Source organism: Pseudophryne corroboree, chromosome 6 (genome assembly GCF_028390025.1).
Source record: "Pseudophryne corroboree isolate aPseCor3 chromosome 6, aPseCor3.hap2, whole genome shotgun sequence".
Classification (NCBI taxonomy): Eukaryota; Metazoa; Chordata; class Amphibia; order Anura; family Myobatrachidae; genus Pseudophryne; species Pseudophryne corroboree.
In genome coordinates this window covers 509,233,867-509,245,152 of record NC_086449.1, presented here as the reverse complement: position 1 = coordinate 509,245,152, position 11,286 = coordinate 509,233,867, and positions in this window count along the sequence as shown.

The following is an 11,286-nucleotide window of genomic DNA, read 5'->3' as shown; positions in this document are numbered from 1 at the left end:
CCAGGAAAGTGGTGGATTTTCAGGCCTGTGAACGCATCCCGGAGCTTGGTCATCTGCCTCACAGTCCAGACTTCTTCGTGTTCCCACAAATCAATCGAACGATGCGTGGGATTTGTTTTGAGTCACCAGAAGCTGCAGTGCAGACCTTCATTCAGTAAGTAGAGGACTTAACAGATGTGTCGACATACATCTCGCCTCCCGGTACATTAAACAACCCTTGTCATGCCATGCTGTGGCATAACCTGATAGTGCAGAGTCATGTATTTTTTTTTTATTTTTTTTTTAGGCTACTTTTCCATTTTTTGCATTGCTGTGCGAATAGGAAGCAAAAACATCTTATGCTGATTAAAATAAGCAGCATGCCTATATTCTGTGTGTCACTGCGACTGTATTGTACCATGCTTCAATGTTTTCCTGGAAAACACTAATGTGGCATTTCAGGAAGCAGATACAGCTGCAATTATACACAGAATTTATGCATGCTGCATATCCTTTTAATCAGCAGAGGCTGCTTGTGCGTCCTATTACATAGTGTCTAAGATGGATTTTTGGTGAGAAAATCGCGAAATAAGATGCTCGGCGGTACAGAGTCCCGCCACCTCATGGCACGACTTCAGGGGCTGTTTAGTGTGACTGCAGCAAGGATGTCAGAGAACACATCTAGAATACTTTTTCTCTTCCGTTCTAGAGGATGCTGGGGTCCACATTAGTACCATGGGGTATAGACGGGTCCACTAGGAGCCACTGGCACTTTAAGAGTTTAATAGTGTGGGCCGGCTCCTCCCTCTATGCCCCTCCTACCTGACTCAGTTTAGAAAATGTGCCCGGAGGAGCCGATCACAGCTAGGGGAGCACCATGGGAGTTTCTCTAGTTTTATTATTTTTCTTAAAGTTCAGGCACAGGGAGGCTGCTGGCAACAGCCTCCCTGCTTCGTGGGACTAAAGGGGGGGTGGGGAGTAGTGTCCAACCCAGAGAGGTTAATGGCCACTATCTCTGCTGACAGGACACTGAGCTCCTGAGGGTGATGATCGTTAGCCGCCTGAGGCAACGCTCACTCCGGCAGCATGCCGCCGCCCCCTAACAGAGCCAGAAGATTCCGGTGGCGAGTGAGTCACCGGGGAGCCGGTGCAAATGGCGGCAACAGGGTAGGAGCGCAGTACTTACTGCGCTCCGAAGAGCTCAGCGGTACACAGTGTGGCGCTATGAGGGGCGCCCTGAGCCAGCGCAGATACCCTATACTGGTCACTCAAGACTATCAGGGACCTCGGTACCGCTGCTAGCAAAATCCTCAGGCCAGTATAATCATTTGAAAGTACGGGAAGAGGCGCCATGTCCAGGGGGTGGAGCTTCTCTTCAGAGCGAACACACCAGCGTTCAGCGCCATTTTCCCCCTGCAGATGCAGCTCCAGTGACACTGAGAGGGAGTGCTGTCCCACCACACGACTCCAGCTATCGTGTGCGGTACCAGGGGGTTCTAGAGGGGGAGGCTGTGTATTACTGTGTAGTCTATTAAGGGTACACAGGCAGCGCCAGGTTGGTTATACTACCTAATTGAGCGCAGTGTGTATGCTGACTCCAAGCTCTGTGTTTCTCTGAAGGTACTTGGGAGGGAAACTGTCTGACATTTTCCTGTGTGGGTGTTTGTTTTCTCACATAGCCATGTCCAGGGACTGTCTTATGCTGCAGAAGATGTTTCTTTTCCAGAGGAATCCATTCCATGTACCCAGGAATGTAATGTCTCAGATCCCTATTACTGAGCCAGAATGGCTGACTTCTATTAAGGGAATTACCTCTCAGATCTCTACTAGGGTAGCTCATACTGAGACTGAAACTTGGGTTTTAAAAAATTCTATGGCAGTTTGGTCAGGTTCTGTTCCTATTCCTTCTAAATCCCCTAGCATATACCCAAAGAAACTTGCACTTGCCCAGAGTATGCAAGGTGACACGGATACCGACTCTGACACGGCAGACAGGGATGGGGATGTGCTGAGGGGGACGGCATCCCTGGCAAAGGGGGTGCAACTCATGATTGAGGACATTAGAGATGTGTTAAACATTACTGACACAGCACCTGAGCAGGTTATGGAGGCTTACTTCACAGACAATAAGAAAGCCTCGCTAACCTTCCCTGCATCTAAAGAATTAAACACACTATTTGAACAATCCTGGGAAAACCCGTAGAAAAAAATTCCAGATCCCCAAGAGGGTTCTGTTGCTTTTACCTTCCCTGAGGAGGATAGAAAAAGATGGGAAAACCCACACATAGTTGACACATCTGTCTCCAGACTGTCAAAAAGGTGGTTTTACCTGTCCCCGGCTCTACCACATTAAAAGAGCCAGCTGATCATAAGATTGACACTATGCTCAAATCCATATAGACTGCTTCAGGGGTGGCGTTAAGGCCTACTATTACCTGTGCATGGATTTTTAAAGCTATAGTAAAGTGGTCAGGCACGTTACTAGAAGACTTAGATACAATGGATAGAAGCGACATTGACCTGTTTTTACGTAACATACAGGATTCTGCGGGGTATATGGTGGAGTCCATGAAGGACCTGGGTACGCTGAATGCAAGGATATCTTCCATGTCTGTTTTAGCTCGCAGGGGACTCTGGCTACGCCAATGGCCTGCAGACGCGGAATCCAGGAGAAGTGTGGAGAACCTACCCTACACAGGTCAGGCTCTATTTGGGGAAGCGTTGGATGCGTGGATTTCCATGGCAACCGCGGGTAAGTCACCTTTTCTTCCCCCAGCTCCACCTTTTTTTCATCTGCATCGCAGTCCTTTCGAACCGCTAAGACAAAAAAGTCCAAGCCTCCTACCACCTTCTTTAGAGGTGGTCGTGCAAAATCCAAAAAGCCTGCACCTGCAGGCTCCCAGGATCAGAAGCCTGCTTCTGGTTCCTCAAAATTCTCAGCATGACGGTGGACCGCACAGCCTGGGGGACGGGCTGGTGGGTGCGAGACTCCAATGTTTTATCCACGTCTGGGTGTTGTCCGGCCTGGATCCCTGGGTACAAGATATTGTATCCCAGGGGTACAGACTGGAGTTTCAAGAACTCCCACCTCACTGATTCTTCAAATCTGGCTTGCCAGCTTTACTGACAGACAGGGCTATCCTACAGGAAGCCATCCAAAAATTGGAAAAGTCAGGTCATTGTTCCAGTTCCACCTCATATGCAACACAGGGGTTACTATTCGAACCTTTTCGTGGTACCGAAACTGGATGGTTCGGTCAGACCGATTTTTAACTTGAAATAGTTAAATCCTTATCTGAGGGAGTTCAAGTTCAAATGGAGTCTCTGAGAGTGGTGATCTCAAGTCTGGAGGAGGGAGAGTTTCTAGTATCCCTGGATATCAAGGATGCGTACCTCCACATTCCGATTTGACCGCCGCTCCAGGCTTATCTCAGATTTGCACTGTTAGACAGTCACTATCAGTTCCAGGCACTGCCATTCGGTCTCTCCACGGCGCTGATGGTGTTCACCAAGGTGATGGCAGAGATGATGGTTCTCCGCAGCAGGCAGGGAGTGAATATAATTCCATATCTGGATGATCTGCTGATAAAGGCATCGATCAGGGAGAAGTTTTTGAAGTCCATTGCTCTCACGACTCATCTGCTCAGGGACCGTGGTTGGATCCTGAACCTTCCAAAGTCACATTTGGAACCGACAAGGAGATTGTCTGTCTTTCCCGGGGATGATTCTTGACACGGAAGTGCAGAGGGTTTTTCTACCAGAGGAGAAGGCGTTGGTGATACAAACAATGGTCTGGGATGTCCTGAAGCCAGCCCGGGTATCGGTTCATCAGTGCATTCGCCTTCTAGGGAAGATGGTTGCCTCCTCCGAGGCTCTACGGTACGGAAGATTTCATGATCCTTCCAACTGGATCTTCTGGACAAGTGGTCGGGTTCTCATCTACATATGCACCTGAGGTTACGCCTGTCATCGAAAGCAAGGATTTCACTCTGGTGGCTGCAAATGCCTCGCCTTCTGGAGGGCCGCAGGTTCGGGTTTCATGACTGGATCCTTCTAACCACGGACGTAAGTCTTCGGGGATGGGGCGCAGTCACTCAAGGAGAAACCTTCCAAGGAAGGTGGTCAAGTCTGGAATCCAGTCTTCTGATAAACATTCTGGAACTAAGAGCCGTATACCACAGTCTTCCCCCAAGCGGGCCATCTTCTGCGCGATCGAACTATTCAAGTACAGTCGGACAATGTAAGGACGGTGGCCTACATAAACTGACTGGGCGGAGCGAAGAGCAGAGCTGCGATGTCAGAGGTAACAAGAATCACTCTGGGCAGAAAAATACGCGTTGGGCGCTGTCAGCAATTTTCATTCCGGGAGTGGACAACTGGGAAGCGGACTTCCTCAGCAGACACGTTCTCCATCCAGGGGAGTGGGGTCTCCATCCAGAGGTATTCACAGAGGTGACAAATCTTTGGAGGGTTCCTCAAATAGACATGATGGCCTCCTGTCTCAACAAGAAGCTTCGGAGGTATTGTTCCAGGTCAAGAGACCCGCAAGCAGTGGCGGTGGACGCCCTGGTGACTCCGTGGGTGTTCCAGTCGGTGTACGTGTTTCCTCCACCTCCACTCATTCCAAGGATTCTAAAGCTCATAAGGAGAATAAGAGTTCAGGCAATCCTCATTGCTCCAGACTGGTCAAGAAGTGCTTGGTACGCGAATCTTCTGGGTCTTCTGTTGGAAGATCCGATGCCTCTTCCTCTTCGGGAGGACCTGCTACAACAGGGGCCATTCGCTTTTCAAGACTTATGCAGCTACGTTTGATGGCATGGAGGTTGAATGCCAGAGATTAGCTCGGAAGGGCATTCCGAACAAGGTTATTCCTACCCTGATACAGGCTAGGAAAGGAGTAACGTCTAAACATTACCATCGCATTTGGAAAAAGTTGGTATCTTGGTGTGAATCCAAGAAGTTTCCGATGGTGGAGTTTCAACTGCGACGATTTCTCCTCCTCCTGCAAGCAGGTGTGGATATGGGTCTGAGGTTGGGATCCGTAAAGGTCCAGATTTCGGCCTTATCCATTTTCTTCCAGAAACAGCTGGCTTCCCTCCCTGAGGTTCAGACTTTTTTGAGAGGGGTTCTGCACATCCAGCCTCCCTTTGTGCCACCTACGGCACCCTGGGATCTTAACGTGGTTTTACAGTTCCTCCAATCGGATTGGTTCGAGCCTCTAGAGGAGGTTGAGGTCAAGTTTCTCACGTGGAAGGCTGTCACTTGGTTGGCCTTAGCTTCTGCTAGACTTGTGTCGGAGTTGGGGGCTTTGTCTTGTAAAAGCCCCTACTTGATCTTCCATGAAGATTGAACTGAGCTCCGGACACGTCAGCAGTTCCTTCCAAAGGTTGTGTCAGCTTATGATATCAACCAACCTATTGTGTTCGGTTGCTACTGACTCTTCAGTTCCATCAATGTCCTTGGTTGTAAGGGCGCTTAAAATCTATGTGAAGAGGACTTCTCGTCACAGAAAAGCGGACTCTGTCCTGTATGATCCCAAGAAACTTGGGTGTCCTGCTTCTAAGCAGACGATCTCTTGCTGGATTAGGTTCACTATCCAGCATGTGTATTCTACGGCAGGATTGGCGTGTCCTACGTCTGTTGAGGCCCACTCTACTCGTAAGGTGAGTTCTTCCTGGGCGGCTGCCCGGGGCTGTCTCGGCTTTAGAGCTTTGCCAAGCGGCTACTTGGTCTGGGTCGAACACGTTTGCTAAATTCTACAAGTTTGATACTTTGCCCAAACTTTAGGTCCTCAGAGGCCAATCAGTTCTGCAGGAGCTTCTGCGCTCTCCCTCCCGCTCGGGGAGCTTTGGTACATCCCCATGGTACTAATGTGGACCCCAGCATCCTCTAGGACGTAAGAGAAAATAGGATTTTAATTACCTACCTGTAAATTCTTTTCTCGTAGTCCGTAGAGGATGCTGGGCGCCCGCCCAGTGCTTCATTATCCTGCAGTGGTTACTTGGTTCAGTACTGCTTTGTTCTTAGTTAAGTACTGCGTTATTACTTGGTTCAGTAATGTTATTCAGCTGTTGCTGAGTTTTTTTTTTTTTCAAGCTCGTTAGCTTGGTTTGCCTGGTTAGTGGCGAGATTCACACCAGCTCACACAATGGGGTATATTTACTAAAAATCGTATTTCTCTGACGTCCTAGTGGATGCTGGGAACTCCGTAAGGACCATGGGGAATAGCGGGCTCCGAAGGAGGCTGGGCACTCTAGAAAGATTTATGACTACCTGTTGTGCACTGGCTCCTCCAAGCCTCAGTTAGATTTTGTGTCCGGCCGAGGTTGGATGCACACTAGGGGCTCTCCTGAGCCCTTAGAAAGAAAGTATAGATTTAGTTTTTTTATTTTCAGTGAGACCTGCTGGCAACAGGCTCACTGCAGCAAGGGACTAAGGGGAGAAGAAGCAAACTCGCCTGCTTGCAGCCGGATTGGGCTTCTTAGGCTACTGGACACCATTAGCTCCAGAGGGATCGACCGCAGGCCCAGTCCTTGGTGTTCGGTCCCGGAGCCGCGCCGCCGTCCCCCTTACAGAGCCAGAAGCAAGAAGAGGTCCGGAAAATCGGCGGCAGAAGACATCAGTCTTCACCAAGGTAGCGCACAGCACTGCAGCTGTGCGCCATTGCTCCTCACACACACTTCACACTCCGGTCACTGAGGGTGCAGGGCGCTGGGGGGGGGGGGGCGCCCTGAGAAGCAATTATAACACCTTGGCTGGCAAAAATACCACAATATATAGCCCCAGAGGCTATATATGTGGAAAATACCCCTGCCAGAATCCAGAAAAAAGCGGGAGAATAGTCCGCGGAAAAGGGGCGGAGCTATCTCCTGCAGCACACTGGCGCCATTTCTCCTTCACAGATCCGCTGGAAGGAAGCTCCCTGGCTCTCCCCTGCAGTCTACACTACAGAAAAGGGTAAAAAAAAGTGAGGGGGGGCACTAAATTTAGGCGCTGTATAAATTATATAGAAAAAGCAGCTATAGGGGACATAACTCAGTTAGTCCCTGCATTATATAGCGCTCTGGTGTGTGCTGGCATACTCTCACTCTGTCCCCCCAAAGGGCTTTTGTGGGTCCTGTCCTCTGTTGGAGCATTCCTTGTGTGTGTGCGGTGTGTCGGTACGGCTGTGTCGACATGTTTGATGAGGATAATGATGTGGAGACGGAGCAGATGCCTTTAGAAAGGGATGTCACCCCCTGCGGGGCAGACACCTGAGTGGTTGAGCTTATGGAAAGAAATGAGTGCACGTATAGACTCCTTACATAAGAAATTTGACGACATGCCAAATGTGGGACAGCCGACTTCTCAGCTCGTGCCTGTCCAGGCGTCGCACAGGTCATCAGGGGCTCTAAAACGCCCGCTACCTCAGACCGCAGACCCAGATGTCGACACTGATACTGACACCAGTGTCGACGACGATGAGTCTAACCTGATGCCCACTAAGGCCATTCACTGCATGATTGAGGCAATGAAAGAGGTGTTACACATTTCTGATATAAATACAGGTACCACTAAAAAGGGTATTATGTTTGGGGAGAAAAAACTACCCGTAGTTTTTCCCCCCATCAGATGAATTAAATGAAGTGTGTGAAGAAGCGTGGGCTTTCCCTGATAAAAAATTGGTAATTCCTAAGAAGGTACTAATGGCGTTCCCTTTCCCGCCAGAGGATAGGTCACGTTGGGAAACACCTCCTAGGGTGGATAAAGCGCTCACACGTTTGTCTAAAAAGGTGGCACTACCGTCTCCGGATACGGCCGCCCTCAAGGAACCTGCTGATAGAAAGCAGGAGGCGATCCTGAAGTCTGTATATACACACTCAGGCATTATACTTAGGCCAGCTATTGCGTCAGCTTGGATGTGCAGTGCTGCCGCTGCGTGGTCAGATAAACTGTCAGAAAATATTGACACATTAGACAGAGACACGATCCTGTTAACCATAGACCATATAAAAGACTCAGTCTTATATATGAGAGATGCACAGAGGGAAATCTGCCGACTGGCATCTAAAGTTAGTGCATTGTCCATTTCTGCTAGGAGAGGCTTATGGACTCGCCAGTGGACAGGAGATGCAGATTCTAAAAGGCACATGGAAGTGTTGCCATATAAGGGTGAGGAATTATTTGGGGATGGTCTCTCGGACCTAGTTTCCACAGCAACGTCTGGGAAGTCAGCATTTTTACCCCATGTCCCCTCACAGCCTAAGAAGGCGCCATTTTATCAGGTTCAGTCCTTTCGGACCCAGAAAAACAGGCGTGGAAAAGGCGGGTCTTTTCTATCCAGAGGCAGAGGTAGGGGAAAAAGGCTGCAACAAACAGCAGGTTCCCAGGAGCAAAAGTCCTCCCCCGCTTCTTCTGCCAAGTCCGCCGCATGACGGTGGGGCTCCACAGGCGGAGCCTGGTACGGTGAAGGGCCGCCTCAAGAATTTCAGCGATCAGTGGGCTCGCTCACAGGTGGATCCCTGGATCCTTCAAATAGTATCTCAGGGGTACAAACTGGAATTCGAGGCGTCTCCACCCCACCGGTTCCTAAAATCTGCCTTGCCGATTGCTCCCTCAGACAGGGAGGCGGTGCTAGCGGCAATTCACAAGCTGTATTCCCAGCAGGTGATAATCAAGGTACCCCTACTTCAACAAGGCCGGGGTTACTATTCCACACTATTTGTGGTACCGAAACCGGACGGTTCGGTGAGACCCATTTTAAATTTGAAATCCTTGAACACATACATAAAAAAATTCAAGTTCAAGATGGAATCGCTCAGGGCGGTTATTGCGAGCCTGGAAGAGGGGGATTACATGGTATCCCTGGACATCAAGGATGCTTACTTGCATGTCCCCATTTACCATCCTCACCAGGAGTACCTCAGATTTGTGGTACAGGATTGCCATTACCAATTCCAGACGCTGCCGTTTGGACTGTCCACGGCACCGAGGGTATTTACCAAGGTTATGGCGGAAATGATGATACTCCTTCGAAAAAAGGGAGTTTTAATTATCCCGTACTTGGACGATCTCCTAATAAAAGCGAGGTCCAAGGAACAGTTGTTGGTGGGAGTAGCACTATCTCAGGAGGTGCTGCACCAGCACGGCTGGATTCTGAATATCCCAAAGTCACAGCTGGTTCCGACGACACGGCTACTGTTCCTGGGTATGATTCTGGATACAGTCCAGAAAAAAGTGTTTCTCCCGGAGGAGAAAGCCAGGGAGTTGTCATCTCTAGTCATAGACCTCCTGAAGCCAAAACAGGTATCAGTGCATCGCTGCACGCGGGTCCTGGGAAAGATGGTGGCTTCTTACGAAGCAATTCCCTTCGGCAGGTTCCATGCCAGAATCTTTCAGTGGGACCTGTTGGACCAGTGGTCCGGATCGCATCTTCAGATGCATCGCTTAATAACCCTGTCTCCAAGAACCAGGGTGTCTCTACTGTGGTGGCTGCAGAGTGCCCATCTTCTAGAGGGCCGCAGGTTCGGCATACAGGACTGGGTCCTGGTGACCACGGATGCCAGCCTTCGAGGCTGGCGGGCAGTCACACAGGGAAGAAACTTCCAAGAACTATGGTCGAGTCAGGAGACTTCCCTTCACATAAATATTCTGGAACTAAGGGCCATCTACAATGCCCTAAGTCAAGCAAAATCCCTGCTCCTACACCAGCCGGTGCTGATCCAGTCAGACAACATCACGGCAGTCGCCCATGTAAATCGACAGGGCGGCACAAGAAGCAGGATGGCGATGGCAGAAGCCACAAGAATCCTCCGATGGGCGGAGAATCATGTACTAGCACTGTCAGCAGTGTTCATTCCGGGAGTGGACAACTGGGAAGCAGACTTCCCAGACACGACCTCCACCCGGGAGAGTGGGGACTTCATCCAGAAGTCTTCCAGATGCTGGTAAACCATTGGGAAAAACCACAGGTGGACATGATGGCGTCCCGCCTCAACAAAAAGTTAAAAAGATATTGCGCCAGGTCAAGGGACCCTCAGGCGGTAGCTGTGGACGCTCTCGTGACAACGTGGGTGTACCAGTCGGTTTATGTGTTCCCTCCTCTGCCTCTCATACCAAAGGTATTGAGAATAATAAGAAAGCGAGGAGTAAACACAATTCTCGTGGTTCCGGATTGGCCAAGACGAGCGTGGTACCCGGAACTTCAAGAGATGCTCTCAGAGGACCCGTGGCCTCTACTGCTCAGACAGGACCTGCTACAGCAGGGGCCCTGTCTGTTCCAAGACTTACCGCGGCTGCGTTTGACGGCATGGCGGTTGAACACCGGATCCTAAAGGAAAAGGGTATTCCGGAAGAAGTCATTCCTACGCTTATTAAGGCCAGGAAAGATGTTACAGCAAAGCATTATCACCGCATATGGCGGAAATATGTTGCATGGTGCGAGGCCAAAAAGGCCCCAACAGAGGAATTTCAACTAGGTCGATTTCTGCATTTCCTGCAAGCAGGAGTGAATATGGGCCTAAAACTAGGCTCCATTAAAGTACAGATCTCGGCTCTGTCGATTTTCTTTCAAAAAGAACTTGCTTCAGTACCTGAAGTTCAGACATTTGTGAAAGGAGTGCTGCATATTCAGCCCCCGTTTGTGCCTCCTGTGGCACCTTGGGATCTCAACGTGGTGTTGAGTTTCTTAAAATCACATTGGTTTGAGACACTAAAAACCGTGGATCTGAAATATCTCACGTGGAAAGTGGTCATGTTATTGGCCTTGGCTTCAGCCAGGCGAGTGTCAGAATTGGCGGCTTTATCATGTAAAAGCCCTTATCTGATTTTCCATATGGATAGGGCAGAATTGAGGACTCGTCCCCAATTTCTCCCTAAGGTGGTGTCAGCGTTTCACCTGAACCAGCCTATTGTGGTGCCTGCGGCTACTAGGGATTTGGAGGACTCCAAGTTGCTAGACGTTGTCAGGGCCCTGAAAATATATGTTTCCAGGACGGCTGGAGTCAGAAAATCTGACTAGCTGTTTATCCTGTATGCACCCAACAAGCTGGGTGCTCCTGCTTCTAAGCAGTCTATTGCTCGCTGGATTTGTAGTACAAATCAGCTTGCACATTCTGTGGCAGGCCTGCCACAGCCAAAATCTGTAAATGCCCATTCCACAAGGAAGGTGGGCTCATCTTGGGCGGCTGCCTGAGGGGTCTCGGCTTTACAACTTTGCCGAGCAGCTACTTGGTCAGGGGCAAACACGTTTGCAAAATTCTACAAATTTGATACCCTGGCTGAGGAGGACCTGGAGTTCTCTCATTCGGTGCTGCAGAGTCATCCGCA